General features: G+C 45.3%; 1 long non-coding RNA gene across 8 annotated transcripts in view; it reads right to left on the bottom strand.

Annotated features, from left to right (window-relative positions):
- LOC118597696 overlaps positions 1–20050 on the bottom strand; it is a 223240-nt gene that overhangs the window by 76216 nt on the left and 126974 nt on the right. The window lies entirely within an intron of this gene.

Here is a 20050-nt window from a genome sequence, read left to right as displayed (position 1 = left end):
CATGAGCTTCAAGACGAGTCCTATTGCTTCACTAAGTCTCCCTCACACTCTTCAGAGACAAACCAGGCAGCATCCATCGCTTCAGTCCATGGTAAAGAGTAGCTTTTTCTTGTATGTGTGTGGTGTGCATTTGTGTGTATACACACATGCTTGTGTATGTGTGGGCCTACTGTGTGCATGCATATGGAAGCCTGAGGCTGATGTTTGTTGAGAACCATCCTACCTTACCCATGGGGACAGGGGCTCTCAATCAAACTCAGAGTTTGTTAAGATGGCTTGTCTTGCTAGCCAACTCCCTCTGGGGATCCCCTGTCTAAATCTTCTGAGGCTGGAAATGCAGGAAGGCAGCCATGACTAACTGGTGTTTTCATGGGTTCTGGGGATCTGAACTTTGGTCTTCATGTTGGCTCAACAAGTGCTTAACCACTGAACTATCTTCCCAGACCAGGAAGGGGGGTTTATACTGAGTTTCAAGAACCCAAGGAAAGGTCAAAAACATGAAGGTGATGACTCAGGTTTTCATTTGGGTGCTGAAGATGTGTGGAAAGGCTGTGCAATCAGAGGCAAGAAATGTGGGACAGCTATGCTTCCCGAGTGCTGTTTGGAAAGGCGGCAATAGCCTATGGTTTGGATGTGTGGTCAGTAGTAACACATTTACAACCAGGTGATGTTTTCGATTTGTGTGGAACGTGACACCTCAGATCCAACAATGCTGAAATCCACAAACAGAGTAAAGTTCATCCCCCAAACACATCTTCAGGTGATCACCAACTGACCAGGTATCTCCCCGCATGTGACTGCTCTCTGATCACGTGGCTGGTCTCAGTTCCTCACAGCTCCGGTCCACACTCCTCTTCAAGCAGGGTGTCAGAGGCGGAATGAGAGTGAGGAAAAGTCCCCTTGTATCTGTTGTCTCCGTCGTACCCTTTTGAAATTCCTGTAGTTTGGGCTGGTTTTACATTAGACATCTTCCCTTTATCACTTATATACCAATTCTTCACTGCTGAAGATATATCTATGTGTATGCATCTCAATCATGATCTTCCCATTTGGGTGGTGTGGAAATCAGAATCAGGGAAGCTATGGAATGGACCCTTCAATTTATTTCAAGAAGAAATAAATAGTATATTTAAGTGAAATATCCATACAACTAATTATGTGTTTATTTATAAAACCATGCACACACACACACACACACACACACACACACACACACACACACACACACCTAAGCATCCAAACTTACTTTCATCAACACATTTGTCCTTCAAGGGTCAATTCATACATTCATTCATACATTCATACATTCTTCAGCCTTTACACCAATCCTTTCATTCATCCTTAACCAATCCACCTATTCACTCATTAACCCATTCCTCATCCATGCATCCATCTTGCCCTCCATCCATTAATTCATCTACTTATCCATTGGTCCACCCACACACCCATCCATCCATGTATGTATTCACATATTCACTTATTAAACCATCCATATATCTACCCACCCATGAGTTAATTCACCCATCTACCTAGCCTTCCATGTATCCATCGATCCACTTAAGAAAGGAAATAGATCCTGAAAAAGTGTTGTAGATAACTTCACCACACACTCTGTTTCAATCCCCTAAGGGCAATCTAAGGGGTGTTGCACATCCTCTGCCCAGTTCCCTCTCTGAATTCACCTCCATAACCTTCCTCTTTTGCTCACTCCCCATCAGATAGCACTGCTTCCTTTTGTTCTTCTAACACAACAAATATGCTCCAGCTTCCCAGGCTTCCAGGTCAGAGTCCTTCTGCTCAGAGTGGCCATTTCCCTAACGGCCCAAAGGCTCTTCCCTCCTGCCTCCATTCAGGTCTGCTCACACAGCACCATCTCCAGGAAGACCTCCTAGACCAGTTCCTCCCAAATGAGCCTCTCCTCCTCTACATCTCCTCTGTCACCATGTCTTAGACATGGCCTCCACCTGTGTTTTGAGCTAAAGTGATTGGCAGATGAGCCCCAACAGTGAACAAGCTCTCAGGAGAAAGTCAGTCTTGTTTTCCACTTTATCAACTACTGTCAACTGACTGTCCGCTCGTAGTAGGACTTCAAGAAGTATTTTCAGAATAAACAGGCATGTAACAGTTTCACGTTATTTATTTTGTGTGTGTGTATGTATGTGTGTGTGTGTGTGTGTGAAAGAGAGAGAGAGGGAGAGAGAGAGAGAGAGAGAGAGAGAGCTCTCCTGTGAAGCCCCATGTGTGAAGATCAGAGACCAAACTTGCAGGAATTGGTTCTCTCCTTTGCCATGTGTGTTCCATGGATGAAATTCAGGTCATCACTCTTGGTGAAAAGTAGTGCCTTAACCCACCGAGGCACCTTGCCAGCCCTAACACACACATTTTCAATTTAGAGGTAAATATATGATCTACATGAGCATATAGATAAGGCATTATTATTATTATTATTATTATTATTATTATTATTACTATTATTATTATTATTGCTCACATGGTTTAATCTTCCAGATCTGGGACAGGACGAGGCAGACATAAAGAGACCCTTGAATTCTCATAGGTCTGGCCCTCTGTTCATTTGTCTGCACACACACCCACATGTGAAGAAACACTAAGCAAGCAGCAAGAACACACGCTGCCATGCTGCAGAGGCTTCCATCCACTTCCTCAGAGGCTCCCGCCCAACACATTTCTCCTTCCGCGAGACTGGTGCAAGTGACGCAGTTCCACGTGAGCAAAATACAAGACGCAGGGCTGAAGCCCAGCCAGCCAGCCAGCCAGCCTCATCTATCCCAGTGGCATGACTCTGACGTCCACCTGAGTCTGCTCCACTCCCAGCTCAGGAGCCCACACAGTCTGCAGTCTCAGGGGCTGGCTCAGCCTGTTGCCAGGGAAACCACAGCAGGAGGGGGGGGAGGCAGATTCAGGCATGGAGACAGATTCAGGCATGTTACCTCCCTCCAAACCAGACCACAGGCAGGTCCTACATCCCAGCTTGAACACAGTAGGCCTTCAGCACCTGTAGGAGAGCCTGTGTCTTGGTCCTGACACCATTCTGGGGTGGGGAGAGCATCCTCCCATCCCAGTGAAATCTGTTCTTTGAGACTCACTGCTGCAGGTGTTACCATCCCAAGCCTTGGGACTTGAGATGGCCCAATGACATCACCCCTCTCCTGCAGTGAACCTGGTTGGGGAGAGGAACCGAGGAACCGGGTGGCCATGGTGAAGGTGGGGTGCTGACTGTTTTCACAGGACACCTGTGCTGTCTGCACCACACATCAGTGCCCTGGGACCCCCAACAGAGCCACAGAGAGGCAAGGGCTCCCTCCACCCAGGTAACAGGGTCGGTCACCTCCACACAGGGAGTCAGCACACTGCAGCTGAGCTCCAGGTGAGCAGAGGACACAGACAGCAGAGTGCTGGAGTGAGGCGGCTCCTGGCTCAGGGATCAGCAAGTGTGAAGCAGGACAAGCTTCCTGTTTCACAGGAACATGGTGAAAACCATTGGCTTCTGAAATCAAGGGAGGGAAGGAAGGGATAGGGTGACAGAACAGACAGCCAGAGACCTGGGTGGCCATGTTCTCCTAGTAACCCTAGGGTTTAGTGGTCTGCCATCACAGTCCTCCAATTCTCCACAATTTTACTTTTCTTTTGAATTTAATTATGCTCATTTATTTTGTGTGGAGGGAACGGCGGATGCCTGAGCTGCTATGCATTTATGAAGGTCAGAGGACAACTTGTAGCATTTTATTTTCTTCTTCTACTCAATCAATCCCAGGACCTGAACTCGGGCTCTCCGGTAGAGCCATCTTTCGGGTCCCAACAATTATGTCTTTGATTTTGTGTTTTAGAAGTAAAATCCAGCTTACTATTTCATCAATCCAACCATCTGTTTCTCGGGGCCACCTCCTGGGCCACTCATTCAGGTTCTAGACGATCATGGATTTCGGAGACGGCCTCACTTGATGTGGACTTGCCTTAGTGGTAGCCCCTGGGATACCGTGGAGATGGACTCAGGAAGTCCACACAGTCCACTGGGGTTTCAAACACAAGCACAGCTGGGAAAGGGGGCACCGTCAGATCTCCATGGTTCATGGCTTCGAAGCAAACCAGATTCCTTCTGATCTGAGGTGGTATCTGTGGCAGAGCCTCCTGGGAGTTGGTTGTAGGACTCAAGGACACTGGAGGAGTGTGGCTGCCTGGGGTGGCTCAGAGGTCAATATCTGGGATAAACTCCACATCTGCTGCTTCTCACTCAGCAGGAAACTGATAAGATAAAATACTTGCTTCCACCAAGAAACTTCAAGTCCACACTGAGCAACCCATCTTCGCTCCTCTTGGTCCCAACCTTGCCCTGATCTACCACAGCCTTTATTAGGTCTCCCTACCTCCATTCTCTCACTTCCTTTCTTTAGATGTGTCATTGCTGTGGCAAAATCCCCGACAGACATAACTCCATAAGGTCGGGGAAGTCATGGAGGTGGTCACTTGAGAGAGCTGGTCACATGGCATCCACAGGCAGTCAGGAAGCAGAGAGATGTGAGTGGTCATGCTCAGCTTACTTTCTCCTTTTCATTGATTTCAGCCTCGGGAATGATGTCACCCACATTCATGATGGATCTTGCCACCTCTTTTTAACCCAGTCTAGAAGGTCCCTTCATGGATGAGTCTACAGGATTATGTCCTACATGATTTTAGAACATGTTGAGTGAACCATCAAAATGAACTGTCAGTCTCCTTCACAAGAACAAAAATATCTATCTATCTATCTATCTATCTATCTATCTATCTATCTATCTATCCATCTATCCACCTACAGGGAGAGGCATGCCACAGCAAGTGTGTGGAGGTCAGAACACACTTTTTGGGAGTTGACACTCTCCTTCCACTGTATGCGTCCCCAGAATTAAGCTTAGAGGGCCAGACATGGTGACAAATGCCTTTCTATATTGTGCTATCCTGGCACTGCAACCAGATATAAAGATAAAAATCATGCAGGACACAGCAAACCCCAGGGCCACCAGGAACCTGTGGCCATCTTGGTTTCTAGCTATCTACTCTGTCCTTTTCATGTTCACTTGACTGGAGACCCAAGTCTTTCACCATGTTCCTGTGAAACAGGAAGCTTGTCCTGCTTCACACTTGCTGATCCCTGAGCTAGGAGCCACCTCACTCCAGCACTCTGCTGTCTGTGTCCTCTGCTCACCTGGAGCTCAGCTGCAGTGTGCTGACTCCCTGTGTGGAGGTGACCAACCCTGTTACCTGGGTGGAGGGAGCCCTTGCCTCTCTGTGGCTCTGTTGGGGGTCCCAGGGCACTGAAGTGTGGTTCAGACAGCACGAGTGTCCTGTGAAAACAGTCAGCACCCCACCTTCACCATGGCCACCCGGTTCCTCGGTTCCTCTCCCCAACCAGGTTCACTGCAGGAGAGGGGTGATGTCATTGGGCCATCTCAAGTCCCAAGGCTTGGGATGGTAACACCTGCAGCAGTGAGTCTCAAAGAACAGATTTCACTGGGATGGGAGGATGCTCTCCCCACCCCAGAATGGTGTCAGGACCAAGACACAGGCTCTCCTACAGGTGCTGAAGGCCTACTGTGTTCAAGCTGGGATGTAGGACCTGCCTGTGGTCTGGTTTGGAGGGAGGTAACATGCCTGAATCTGTCTCCATGCCTGAATCTGCCTCCCCCCCCTCCTGCTGTGGTTTCCCTGGCAACAGGCTGAGCCAGCCCCTGAGACTGCAGACTGTGTGGGCTCCTGAGCTGGGAGTGGAGCAGACTCAGGTGGACGTCAGAGTCATGCCACTGGGATAGATGAGGCTGGCTGGCTGGCTGGCTGGCCGGGCTTCAGCCCTGCGTCTTGTATTTTGCTCACGTGGAACTGCGTCACTTGCACCAGCCTCTGAAGAGGTGGGGGCGGAAAAATCGAAGCTTCTACCGATTCTGAGTAAAATTAAGATTCCAATCTAAGCAATAGAGACACCGTAGCTCATATTCTCACCATTCATTTACCAAGTACATGTTTACGTGTGGATGCTTGTCTAGATAACTAGATAAACACATAGGCCTGTGTATAGTCGCCAAGCTGTTTTCCATTTCGCACATCCATTTTCTACCTGGAGGACTAAAAACAACGGAGAAATAAACATTCCAAGTTTCTGTTTTAAGAGACCCATGCATTCCTTCCAAGGTTAAGATACGTATATGAGGGCTGGGAGATGGATCAGCAGGTCAAGGTGTTTTCGTAGATGCTGATGAACCTGAGTTTGACTCCTGGGAACTATATGATGGAAGAGGAGAACAGACTCCTGGAATTTGTCCTGTGACCTCCTTTCACAGCTGTACTGGGGCATGAGCATACCAAAGCAAGGCACAATTATATCTATATCGTGTGTGTGTGTGTGTGTGTGTGTGTGTGTGTGTGTGTGCGCGCGCGCGCGCTAGGCATGGCATGATGATACATACTTGTAATCCCAGTACTTGAGAGGTTAAGGCAGTACAATGGTAAGTTTGAGGTTAGCCATAACTATGAGAAGTGAGACCCTGTATCAAAAGTAATGGTTGATATATGTTTATTATGAAAATACATCTTGAAGTCCTACTATGAGTGGACGGGGGGCAGGTCTAAGACATGGAGACAGAGGAGATGTAGAGGAGGAGAGGCTCATTTGGGAGGAACTGGTCTAGGAGGTCTTCCTGGAGATGGTGCTGTGTGAGCAGACCTGAATGGAGGCAGGAGGGAAGAGCCTTTGGGCCGTTAGGGAAATGGCCACTCTGAGCAGAAGGACTCTGACCTGGAAGCCTGGGAAGCTGGAGCATATTTGTTGTGTTAGAAGAACAAAAGGAAGCAGTGCTATCTGATGGGGAGTGAGCAAAAGAGGAAGGGTATGGAGGTGAATTCAGAGAGGGAACTGGGCAGAGGATGTGCAACACCCCTTAGATTGCCCTTAGGGGATTGAAACAGAGTGTGTGGTGAAGTTATCTACAACACTTTTTCAGGATCTATTTCCTTTCTTGAATGCATGCATGCATGGATGAATGGATAGATAGATGGATACATGGATTGATTGATAGATGGATGAATATGTAGATAGATGGCTGGATGGGTGACTGGATGGATGGATGGATGGATGGATGGATGGATGGATGGATGCATGGATGTATGGATGCATGGAAGAGTAGATGTGTTAATGGATGGATGGTTGATGATTTGATAAATGAATGCATAGGTGGGTGGAAGTATGGTATGGATGGATGAATAGAAAGACAGATGGAAAGGTTAACAGAGAGACAGAAGGATGAATGCATGGATAGATAGATGGATGGATGGGTTAATAAATAGATGTGTGGCCAGACACAGTGCTGCACATCTTTAATCCCAACACTCAGGAGGCAGAGGCAGGTGGATCTCTGAGTTTGTGGCCAGCCTGGTCTGAAGAGTGAGTTCCAGGACAGCCAGGGCTACAGCCAGAGACGCCCTATCTCAAAACAAAACAAAACAAATGTGTTTGTTTTGTTTGATATATGGATGGTTGGGCAAGTGAGCAACTTTGCGTATTTATGAATAGACAGCTCAGGAAGTTACAAGACCCCCAAGGCCTGTCCTCCATGTTATATAAGCCGTACTGACTAGTGGAGGGAGGGGCATCTTCGGTGGAGATGTAGACTCTACAGGAAGCTGCAGGAACGCAGGCTTTGAGAGCTAACGGCCAGGCTGAGGGGGACCTTTCCTTGATGCAATTGCCTTCGATTCAAGCAGGCTCCCCTAGGTACCCTAATCAAATCATTGGCTCGCGAAGATACACTTGGGTGAAATCTTTTCTTGGGTCTGTTGTTGGTTTCCTGTCTGGGGTGAATAGATATTTTCTTGTGTTTCTCACACAGCAAAAATGGCAAGAAAAACGGAGTCAGATAATGATTGAGTCTCGTCTAAGATCATAGGCTTGTGCCTCAGCTGCACCTGCCTCTGAGTGGACATCAGAGCACAAGCAAGCCTTGCCTGAAGACTACAGACTGAGAGTCTTACTGACAGGGGTTTGAGTCCCAGGTCTGTCATGTACCTACCGGCCATACAAGTGAGTATAATGTATTGACTCCCCTTTCACTCAGATACCTCATCAACTCAGACATTCTCCACGATCTGTATTTCCCCCTTTTCTGGAGTTTCAATTACCTGTAACTATCTGAAGTCCAAGCACATTAAATGGAAAATTCTAGAAATAAAGAGCTCATACATTTTTAAGGTGCAGATGATTATTGGTAGAAATAATGTAACTTTTGCACCATCCCATTTTGGTTCATCTGAGATGTCAATGTTTTTTTTCTAGGTTATCCATGCTCTATATGCTACCATTTAGCAGCCATTTTGACGACTAGATAGACGCCTGTGTTATTAGTGTCTATCAGTGATACCTGTGGTTTTAGGCCTCCACTGGGACCCTTGGCATGTGTTTCCTCCAAATAAGGGTACACTATGGTAAACAAAATTGGAGTCATCTTACAATACCCAATCAATTGTAAATTTAGGCAACTGAATAGAAGCCAGGTGTGTTGGCTCACTCCTATCTTCCCAGCATTTGAGAGGCTGTGCAGAAGGACTTCCATGAGAGTGAGATCAGCCTGGGGTGCAGTATGAGACTCTTGTCTCAAAAGAGGAAAAAAAAAAGAAAAAATAGGGCGTGGAGAGATGGCTAAGTGGTTAAGAGTGTTTGCTCTCTTGCAGAGGACCCCAGTTCAGTTCCCAGAACCCACATCAAGCTGCTCACAACTTCTTGTAATTCTAGCTCCAGGGGATCCCATACCCTGTTCTGGGCTTCAAAGAAACCTGAGCTTGTGTGTGTGTGTGTGTGTGTGTGTGTGTGTGTGTGTGTGTGTGTGTGTGTGTGTGTGTGGACACACACACACACACACACACACACACACACACACACACACACACACACTTAAGCCTGTAACACTAGCTCCTGAGTGTCAAAGACTCTATCTCAAAAAATCAGGAAGAGAGTGATTGGCGAAGATACCCCATGGCAATCTTTGTCTTACATATGCATACACACACACATACACACATGCATACACAAGCATGTACATACATATACATCACACACACACTAAAAAATAGGAAAAAAAATTGGTCTGGAGCATGAGAGCTGTCATGAGCTACTGTTTACATTTTGTATTACAAGAGTGCGGAATGAGGGGAGGGGGCTGTGGAGGTAAGAGATAAATTAGATGGATGGTTTCTGGACTCCTGAAAGGGACTTCAGGAGGTGATGGACACTGAAAAGGTCCCAGGGTCTGAACAGGTAGAGGATGTGTTCCAGGACTTGAGGCAAGCTTTGATTTTTGAATCCACCATCTTACTGCAGGGCCTGGAAAATTCCATTCTCTGCAGCTCTCTCTGCATCTTCCCCCAGCCCCTCACATCCCTGATTCCATTGGAGGTTTCCATGGCAACAGCCCGAGCTCCTGGACCTGTCCTCAAGAAGATGAGAACCCCATGGGAGGTACATGGCAAAAGACGTCAAAAGTCCCCCGCACAGGTCAATCATGTGCGCATTTCGCACACGTCAAAATGCGTCATCGTCAGTGTCTCGGCGGAAATCGAATATTGGTTTCAGCAGACACCGCAGACGTGAGAACAATCCCAAATATCTCCTAAGGCCAGTGTCTCACCCACGCATTCAATCAGAAATATCGACCGAACCCCTTCCGGGAGCCAGACACTTCCCCAGACATGGAGAATAACATTATGTACCGAAAAGGAACCTGCTCTCTGCCCTCCTGGAGCTGAGGCGATCTTAGCTGCACCATAACTGAAATTTAATTAAAAGTTTTTTGGTTTTTGTTTTTTGTTTCTTTTTTTAAAAAGAGGAAAATGTTAGTGGCAGCAGACTTGAGAGTTGGTGTATGGATGTTCAGTGGGAAATTCTTTTAACTTTTACTGCATGTTCAACAATCTCTTTTCATTAAAAACTTTTTTATAAAGGTGAATGACGGTGCACACTGCAAGGTAGATGCAGGAGGGCCAGGAGTCCAAAGATACCCTTGGCGTGTAGCTAGTTTGAGGTCAGTCTAGATACTATATGTCTTATCCCCTAACCAAAACGGAATAAGAAAAACTGAGACACCCCAAGGTCAGTCTGGCAAGACGGCTCAGTGGTTGAAAGGACTTGGTTTGCAAGCCTGACTACCTGAGATCCATGCCTGGGACCCATGAAAAAAAGGCCAGAGAGTGAGATGGGAGGTGGAGACAAGAGAACAGGCTGAAAGCCTGTAGGTCCCCTAGCCTGGGTACATTGGAATATGCAGATGGTGCAAACAAGGTTGGATTTGACCAACTCATTCAGTTGTCAGTTCTGACCTCCACATGCCTGCCAATATACCCACTGAGTGCATGTGCTCGCACGCATACATGCACACACACATTCTCACACACACAGACAAGCACACACTTAAACCTTACAGTTGATGGCTTCCACCACTCCTGTGGAGCTATTAGGAAACTTGCCTGCTAGAGTGCAGGATGTAGGAAAGAGAAATGGATGAGATTGGCTCAGGAAGCGAGTTAGAGGCTGAATCATCCAGGCCCAGATGGTTAGGAGTCTTGTGCAAGATGGCCTGCTCTGTTTCTGTAAAACACGGTTTTATTGGGACACAGGCACACCCATCGTTTATGTTTTGTCTGTGACCACGTTTTTTCTTCTTTTGCTACAATGGCAAAGCGGTGTTGTAAATTGGAACATATGGTCCACAGAGCTAAAAATATTATCTAGACCAGTACAGGAAAGTTTGAAGCTCTTCAATGTACTACATAAAAATTAATACATAGTGAATGCACTCATTCTTTCTCAGAGAAACATTTCCTCTCCTTGTTGGCTTGATAGATGGCTAGACAGATGGAAAGAAGAATCATGGTTGGATGGATGGATGGATGGATGGATGGATAAATTACAGTCAAAGGATTATGAATGGAGGATGGATGGAAGAAATATGAATGGAAGAGATAGAAGGAAGGATTGTGAATGGAGGGGGATGGAAGAAACATGAATGGAGGAAATGGATAGATGGAAGGATTATGAATGGAAGAAACATGAATGGAGGAGATAGAAGAAAGGATCGTAAATGGAGGGGGGATGGAAAGATCATATGTGAAGGATGGATAGATTGAAAGATCATAAAATAGATAGGTGGATGGGTAGGTAGATGGTTGCATAGATGGAAGGATGAGTAGGTGTGTTGATTGGTGGGTAGAGGAGTGGACAGGTGATGGATGCTTAGCTAGTTGGAAGGAAGGATGGATGGATGGATGGATGGATGGATGGATGGATGGATGGTCACATGAATGGAGGGATAAATGAAAGATTGATGGCTACATAGATGGATGAAATGACAGGTGGTGAGTAGATGGAACAATGGATAAGTAAATGGATGCTGTAGATGAAAATTCTGTTTCTCCTTATTATTGATCAAAGTAGACTCTGGAACTGGCCCCTGTGTGTGTACATAGAAGACTTCCTATACCATCCACATCTAGAAAGTCATATTTTGGATATGTAAATTGCTGGGGATTGGGGTTAAGGCATGAAGAGGGGAATGAGAGAAGTAACTTTCTCCAAGGTCCAGCAGAAGCAAGCGACAGCATTTAATGGAGGTTAGCTGGAGCTCGCTCTACATCCCATGCTGCTACCACTCCCATCTCCCCAGCTGGAGTTCCCGGAAGGTCCTCTCTAAGGATCCTTCAATGTCTTTTCTACCATTGACACCACTGTCCTGGAGACTGACCCTGGCAGTGGCCAGTTTCATGCCATGTGACCATGATGACTCTTTAGACTAAAACTCGTTTTCTCACCTGGTAAATGACGATAATTACAACCCACCTCATAGACCACAATACTCCCTTCATCTGCTCAGCGTGCCATAACAAAGACCCATAGGCAAAGTGGATTTTAAATGAAGGAACTGTAGAGAGACAGCTGGGCAGGTAAAGGGCTCTTACTGCCAAGCCTGACGACTTGAGTGTGGCCCCTGGGATCCACATGGTAGAAGAAAAGAACTGATTCCCACAAGTTACTGTCTGGCTTCCACAGGCATGCTATGGCATGTATACTGCTATGTGCCTCTCAATTCCATAAATAAATAAATGTAATAAATATTTTGGTTTGTTTTAGTTTGGTTTGGTTTTTTTCGAGACACGATTTCTCTGTGTAGCTTTGGAGCTCACTCTGTAGATCTGGTTGGCCTTGAACTCATAGAGATCCGTCTGCCTCTGCCTCTTGAGTGCTAGGATTAAAGGTGTGAGCCACCACCATTAGGCTGTAATAAGTATATTTAATGGTAGGAGCAAATTTATCACTCTTCTAAAGCTAGACATCTGAAATCAAAGCAGCAACAGACCCCCATCCACTGAGGGTTACTTAGCATTGCAGACACCTGCCTCTTACTGTTTCTCATGGGATGGAGAGACATTGCACTTCTTGGAGACAGCTTTCATAAAGATATTAAACCTACTCCTGAGGGCCTTGCTCTCATGACTCAATAATCTCCCAAAAGTCCCATTTCCAAATCTCATCACACGGGAGCTGGGCCTGTTGACCTCACTATCTAACAACAATCCTGAACACCTGAAGTTCCTCCCTCTACTCCTGAGTCCTGAGATTACAGATGTGCACCACCACACCTAGTTCATGTGATGCTGGGGCTCAAACCCAGGGTGTATGCATGCTAGACAAGTACTCTGCCATCTGAAGTATATCCACAGCCCTCATTTATCTGTTGCTATGGTTTTTAATTTACTGAGAGATAAAATAATACAAAACTCAATGAATATAGTTATTCTTGACTTCTCTGCTCAGTGTACTATGCCATCAAAGAGACCTGGTTCACCCTAGGGGAAAAAAGTGGTTGGGTCAGGGCTGAAGAGGTGCCTCAGTAGTTAAAAGAACGTGTTGCTCTTTCCAGAGGATACCCAGCACACAAGGTGGCTCACACAATGGCCTGTAGCTCTAATTCTGGAGTATCAAATACCCTCTCTGAATTATGGGTGGAACAGCTATGCATATACTACATATACATACATACATACATACATACATACATACATACATACAGGCAAAACACTCAAATATAAAATAAAAATTTTAAAAAAATCTTTTTTAAAAAGTGGTTTGGATAGACACCCCACTGTATACATTAGGTTTTAGTCATTCATTTTCTCAATAAACCACTGTGTGCCAGTCATGGTTTAGAACTGAATCCAAAGAGTGGAAAATTCCAGTTCCCAGCTCCTCCCACCTTTATGCAGTCCTGATGCAGTTTCCATGGTGATGGTCTGGGCCTGCATCTGTTGCTAAGGGCCCAGGGTTTCTAAATCTCCCTCAGAGATAGTGGTTGTGGGCATAAGAAGGGAGGGGGCAGAGGAAGGGGGACAGAATGGGCTCCAGTTTGCCACCACCTGTCAGTGGTCCTAGCAGAACATTTGGTGCCTTTGAATAAGGTCTTTCAGAGCCCAAAACATACACACACACACACACACACACACACACACACACACACACACACACATATGTATGTATATGTATGTATATGTATGTATATTGAGAAATTTCACCTTTCCCCCTCACATCTCATCTGAAATGACCACGTGACTGGAGAATCAGGCTTCCCATGTGTGGGTTCTCAGTTTCATTAATGAAAGAATTAGAATATGACTCAGGAGGAAACTTTGAGAAATGATGGGGCAGGCAAGCTGTCAATCTCAGCATCTGCCAGGAGAAGGGAGATGGAGAAGAGGAAGAGAGAAAGCAATGCCTTGTAAGTTAGGGTCCAGGAGAGCAGGCAGACTCAGCAATGGAAGTCTGTAAGCATCAGCAGGAATGGTAGGGGGTGACCTAGGGAATCGATGAGAAAGTCTAGAGTATCATCACAATCATGTTGAGGATTTGGGCCATTATACAAAGAAGAAACAAGAAGTGGGAAAATGAAAACTTACATCTGTTTTGCCTAGAACTCAAAAAAAGCAAGCAGGCTTAGCAATGGAGTTCAGTCCACAACTTCACCAGGGGAGGGGCTTTGGGAGCCAATTACTTCTCCATCTCTTCAGCAGGTCTGCAAGTGAATCAGTTTTCCTGGGGAACACGACTGTCTCCCGGCCCAGTTGGGTTAATTCTTTTACTTTGAGACAGGATCTCTCTACACAGCCCCAGCTGGCCTCAGTTCACAGAGATTCACCTGCTTCTGCCTCCCACGTCCTGGGATGAAGGGCATGCACCACTGGCTGTGTTAACTCTTAAGGGACAGGACAATAGAATGTAGAGTTTAGGACATCCTGGGCCAGAGGTAGAACTCAGAATCTGATTGGAGGTAAGTCGGAGTTGTCCCTTCAAGGGCCTCAGCAAAGCGCTGATACCTCCATATATCCACCTTTTCCAGTAGATCTTTGAATCTTAAGGAAAAACATTTTAATGATGCTTTCCCTTCTAGGGTTCAGGGGAAGCGTCCAGCCTCAATGTCTCCAAGCTCGTTAATACATCTAGCTAGCCAACATTGATGTAGAACTCTCATTTTATGTCTGCTATTATATCAAATAAGGGTGACTGAAGCTAAGTCTGCGATGCTGTGTGTAGCTCTTTCCTCCAAATTTAAAATTCCTTCCTAAGACAAAGAAGCCTCGCAAAACCAATGAAAGTTACTGGGCTCAGGAAACTCAGAAGGTTGACACATTTACAAGCTCCCACCCATCAAGGTTAGAAAAGCAGTGACAGATAGCCAAACAGAGGAGATTATCTTCTGTGGCATTGTCTGCAAGCTGACTGAGGAACTTGAGGGATGCAGCTTTTGTGAGTCAACACTCATGCCTGGGTGGGACTCTTGGCGAGACAGTCACCTTTGCGTCACTCATATCCCTGGAAGCAAAGCTCAGTAAATCCCTTGGTTCTCCAAGCCAGATTTGGGTGGAATCGTTTCTGTTGTTGGTGTCCTATCTGGGGTGAGTCTATGTTGTGGTCTCCCTGGGTACCACAGTCACATAGCAGGTACCATAACAATCACTCTGGTGTCTGAGATGATTATCAAGCAACTGATGGCTAGGTAACACATAGCGTTTAGTTGCACCAGACCACAAAATGGCTCACATCTTGAGAGGGCTGGATCCAGAAGCCATAAAACATTGCTTGCAACAATGAAGGACATGAAATCTACACACACACACACACACACACACACACACACACACACACACACACACAATTTTTTTTCATTCATTTCTTGAATTTTTTATTTAGTATTTTTGATATTTTGAATAAAGAAATAATTATTAATTACTTTCCCCTTTGTTGTGATTAAAAAAATACTTGGAACAAGTAACTTAAGGGGGAAAAGTTTACTCGGGCACACAGTTCAAGAGTACACTCCATCACAGTGGGGGACATTGATATGACAGGAGCTTGGAGGAACTGGGGGTCCCATTGCACCTGAGTCCAGAAGTAGAGAGGTGAATGCTGCTCATCCCACTTTGTCCTTTCAAATTTGTCTTTAGTTGTGTGCGATGGAGAGAGAAAGAGAGCAAGCTGACATGTATAGAAGTCAGAGGACAAGCCTGTAGAGTTAACCTGTCCTCCTACCATGTGTTCCAGGGACTCATCAGGCATAGTGGCAAGCTGCTTGACCTGCTAATCCACCTTGCTGGCCCTTAATTTCTCCTTTTTGTACATTCCCAAATCCTACCACAGAGAATATTGCCACCCACATCAACAATCAATCTAATCAAGATATGTCTCTCCATGCACACCTACATATATATATATATATATATTAAGTATGGTGGTATATATCTGTGATCCTAACATTGGTGAAGTAGAGGCAGGAGTCACCCACAGGTCAAGGTCACCCACAATTGTGTAATATGTCAAGGCCAACAGGGGCTACATCATACCCTGTCTTTAAAAAAAAACAAGTCCCAGTCCCTGAATTTCAGCTAGTAAAATATCAGAGACATGGAACACATCTACTTAAAAGACAAATTTTTATTTATTCACGAATTTTGAATGAGAAGTTAGCTGGTGGTTTCCAGGCTAATTCCTTAAGTACACACTTAGTCTAATACAAAATGCTAGAATATTCCATTCTCTAAGATTTGCTGATTTTCAATCACCTTCATTTCCTCATCCTAGCAGAAGTTTCTATGGTAACCGGTTGAGCTTGCTTGGGTTGCTAAGCAACAAAAAAGCCCTAAGGAGAGACCCATGATTAAGCTACCAATCATTAAACCAACCTGGCCAAGGAGGGGGAGGACCAGACTCTTTAAGCTATCAGCTACCATCTGTGGTCCATACACACCTTCTGTGTTTTCTCTTGACAGAATCACTGTAGAATGACACAGTTGGATCTGAGCCTCGACGTCTTAAAAATTGGAATGGGGTGTAGTTCAGTTGGCCGGGTGTTTAGCAAGCATGGCCAAAGCCCTGGGTTTGATCCACAGCACTACATAAACTAGATGTGGTGGAGCATGCCAGTGCTCCAAGCACTGGGGAGGCAGAGGCAAAAGGATTGAGAGTTCAAGGTCATCCGCAGCTACATATGGAGTTTGAAGGCAGCCTAGCCTACAAGAGACCCTACGTCAAAAACAAAAATACAGCTGAGGAGATAGTCTGGGCGAGTAGACACTTATTACACTCTGGCCTTTGCAAGGGTGTACATGCATGTATATACACTTGTGCACACCTGTGCATTCACCATCTACCCACATGTGCATTGCATGCACTCCTCACATATGTACCTACAGACACAGATACAGATTTTAAAATATTAAGTGAGTACACTGGAGAAAATAGATAAAACTGATGTTAAGCAAAATAAACTATACTCAGACAACTTTTTTCTTACGTGGAACCTAGCTTATGAATATGCAGACACATACACACCTATGTACAAAACCACACATGATATGAATGTGGGAGGGGACATTCTAGTTTCATTACTGTTGCTGTGATAAAAATATTCTGACAAAAACCAACTTTGAGGTTTGGAGAGGAGTCTTCATAGTTAATAGCACTTGCTTCCTTAGCAGAGGACCAGGATTTGATTCCCAACATCCATGTCAGGTAACATCATCTAACTCCAGTTCCAGGTAATCTAACACCCTCAGGCCTGCACAAATGAGTTGCTCATAAGCTCACACAGATACACATAATACACAAAATGAATATATATATATATATATATATATATATATATATATATATATATATATATAAATTTTTTAAAGTAAATTTGGAAAGACAGGATTCATTTGACTTCTAATTTCAGGTTAAGTTAATGATAACCAAGCTACCAGCAGAACCACAGAGGTTAGGCATAGAGTAAAGGACTGGGGGTACAGATAGATCTTGTTTGGAAAGAGACATAGACTAGATAGCTGTGGATGGATGAGGGGTGTGCTGGAATGGGAGGGTCAAGAATAGGGAAGAGGAGAGAGTATGGGAGAGGCAGCTAAAATCAAGGGCCATTTGAGGGGTAGGATGGAAATCTTATACAGTAGAAACTTCCTAAAATATATATATATATGAAGGCAATCTAAATGAAATTGCCTAATAATGGGGCAGACAGCCCCAAGTGGCCATCTTTTGTCACCAAATGAAGCTTCCAGTGCTGAGATTGGGTTATATCTAATTCAGTTGTTGTCCAAAGGGATCCCATGGGAATCTCCAAACAACCCAGGCTGTTGCCAAGACTATAGGTTGCTCTCCACAAACTAACAGCAAGCCTATATTACTGAAGACATCACCTACACAACTCAATAAACATAGGGAAGTCAAGTTGGTGCCTATAGAGAGCCTTCGTTCCCATGTTCTAGTGTCTTTGGTACAGGAAGGTACTATTCTGCAGGCTACCGAAAATAAAAAACGTGAATACTGACCCAGCCACAAACCCTTTGCTGTACAATGGCGCCCTGCCTGAAGATATGCTCCTCATGCAATGGAGGCACAAAGCTTGTTGTAGTGACCAGCTAATAACTGATTTGACTGAAGGATTCCACAAGATGGAATCCATACCTGGCACTGCTTTGGTGACCAAGAACTTGAGACTAGATCACCGAGGGACCTAGGTTATCTAGGTCCAATTTTGGTGTGTTCATTTTTGTTCTATTATATTTTATTATTAGCCTTTAGAAGCCTGTGTTTGTTTTGTTGATGTTGTTTGTTTTGTTTTTATTTTTTGAGACAGGGTTTCTCTCTTTAATTGAGTTTCTCTTGGAACTTTATTTGTAGACCAGGCTGCCCTCGAATTCACAGAGATCCACCTGCCACTGCCTCCCGAGTGCTGGGAAGCCTGTGTGTATTCTAATGAGAGACAGAAAGGGAGTAGATCTGAATGTGAGGGGAAGTGGGGAAGAACTGGAAGGAGTGGAGGGAGAGGAAACTAATCAAGACATATTATGTGAGAAAAAAAATCTATTTTCAATAAAAGGAAAAAAATTTTGAGAGAGAGAGAGGGGGAGGGGGGGAGAGAGAGAGAGTGAGAGAGTGCATTAACTAACTTCCAGTAAGGGTTCCTGGGGCCGTAGTGGTGGTTGGGGGGTGGGGATTAGAACAAATACTCAAGGCTGCTAGCCAGAAGTCCAGAATGCAAGTCCAATTTCTTTTGCCCATTAAAATGTAAGGGTGGGGCTCTCAGGGCCCTGAGTTCAATATCTAATACCAGAGCAAAAATTCAGGCACTTTGGCACACACAATCCCATGACAGGTGGATCTCTGGGAGCCCCTCACCAGCTGGCCTAGCTGAGCTGGGATGCTCCACTTCAATGAAGAAACCCTGTCTCCAAAAACAAGATGAAGATGATAGACTGAAAAACAAAAAACAAAATTTGAGGTTAATCTTGGCTTCTATATACACAGACACATGCATGTGTAACACACACACACACACACACACACACACACACACACACACATATGCTTGAGCTGGAGAGATGGCTCAGCAGTTTAGAGCACTTGAGGCTCTTCCAGAGGTCCCAAGTTCAGTTCCCAGCACCTACATGCTACATGTTGGCTCACAACCATCTGTAACTCCAGTTCCATGGGATCTGACACCCTCTTCTTACCTATGAGGGTACTCTATGCGTATGATGCACAAATGTACCTACAGACAAAACACCCATATACATACAGTGTGATTTTTTTTTTTTTATTTTAATGTAAAGGCATATTGTAGAATGGAGTGTCAGGGAAAGGCTTTCAGTAACTAACCTATTGCAAATACCAACTGAGCACCAGACACTGCCCTGGGCATTTTAGACTAAAGGGAAGTAAAAGTAGGCGCCATTTCAACTTTCCCAGGCTTAGGCAAGCAGAAGGGTTATTTATTTGTTTGTTTCTTTGTTTACTCATTGTTTTTTTTTTTTTCAAGACAGGGTTTCTCTGTGTAGATCTGGCTGTCCTGGAACTTGCTCTGTAGACCAGGCTGGCCTCAAACTCACAGAGATCCACGTGCTTCTGCCTCTCTAGTGCTGGGATTAAAGGTGTGCACCACTTCGCCCGGATAGAAGGGTTATTTATGTACCTAAAAGGATGGTGGACTCTATCAGCAAATGTTTTCAGTGCTGTGTGCTAGGAACTGTGCTCTAAATAGGACTCGTGTGAGGATCAGACAAAGCCCTTCTCATAAGGCATCATTCTAGTGGGACGGGGCTACACACACAGTCACATGGTGCAAAGGGCCCCTCTGAGGGCATGCTGGGGCAGCATTAAACTGAGAGAATGAGGGCCAGAGAGGTGGCTGAACAAGTAAAGGAGCTCGCCACTAAGCCTGACGACCTGAGTTCTATCCTCGGGGCCCACAAGGTGGGAGGAGAGAACAGACTCCCACAGTTTATCTTCAGACTTTCCACACCTGGATGGGACATATATGTGTCCACATACCCACCCACCCACCCACCTTGTCCCCAGAACATAAAACAAGAAAGACAGAATCCCTAGTCTCAGGGGGCTGCTGTTCTAGAATGAGTTTGACAGCAGTAGAAAAATGCAGAACAAAGCTGGTTGGTGATAAAGACCGGTAAA

This window comes from Onychomys torridus, chromosome 1, assembly GCF_903995425.1.
Source record: "Onychomys torridus chromosome 1, mOncTor1.1, whole genome shotgun sequence".
In the NCBI taxonomy this organism is placed as follows: domain Eukaryota; kingdom Metazoa; phylum Chordata; class Mammalia; order Rodentia; family Cricetidae; genus Onychomys; species Onychomys torridus.
Note: the sequence above shows the minus strand (reverse complement) of the source record. Positions and strands in the feature narration are given on the sequence as shown.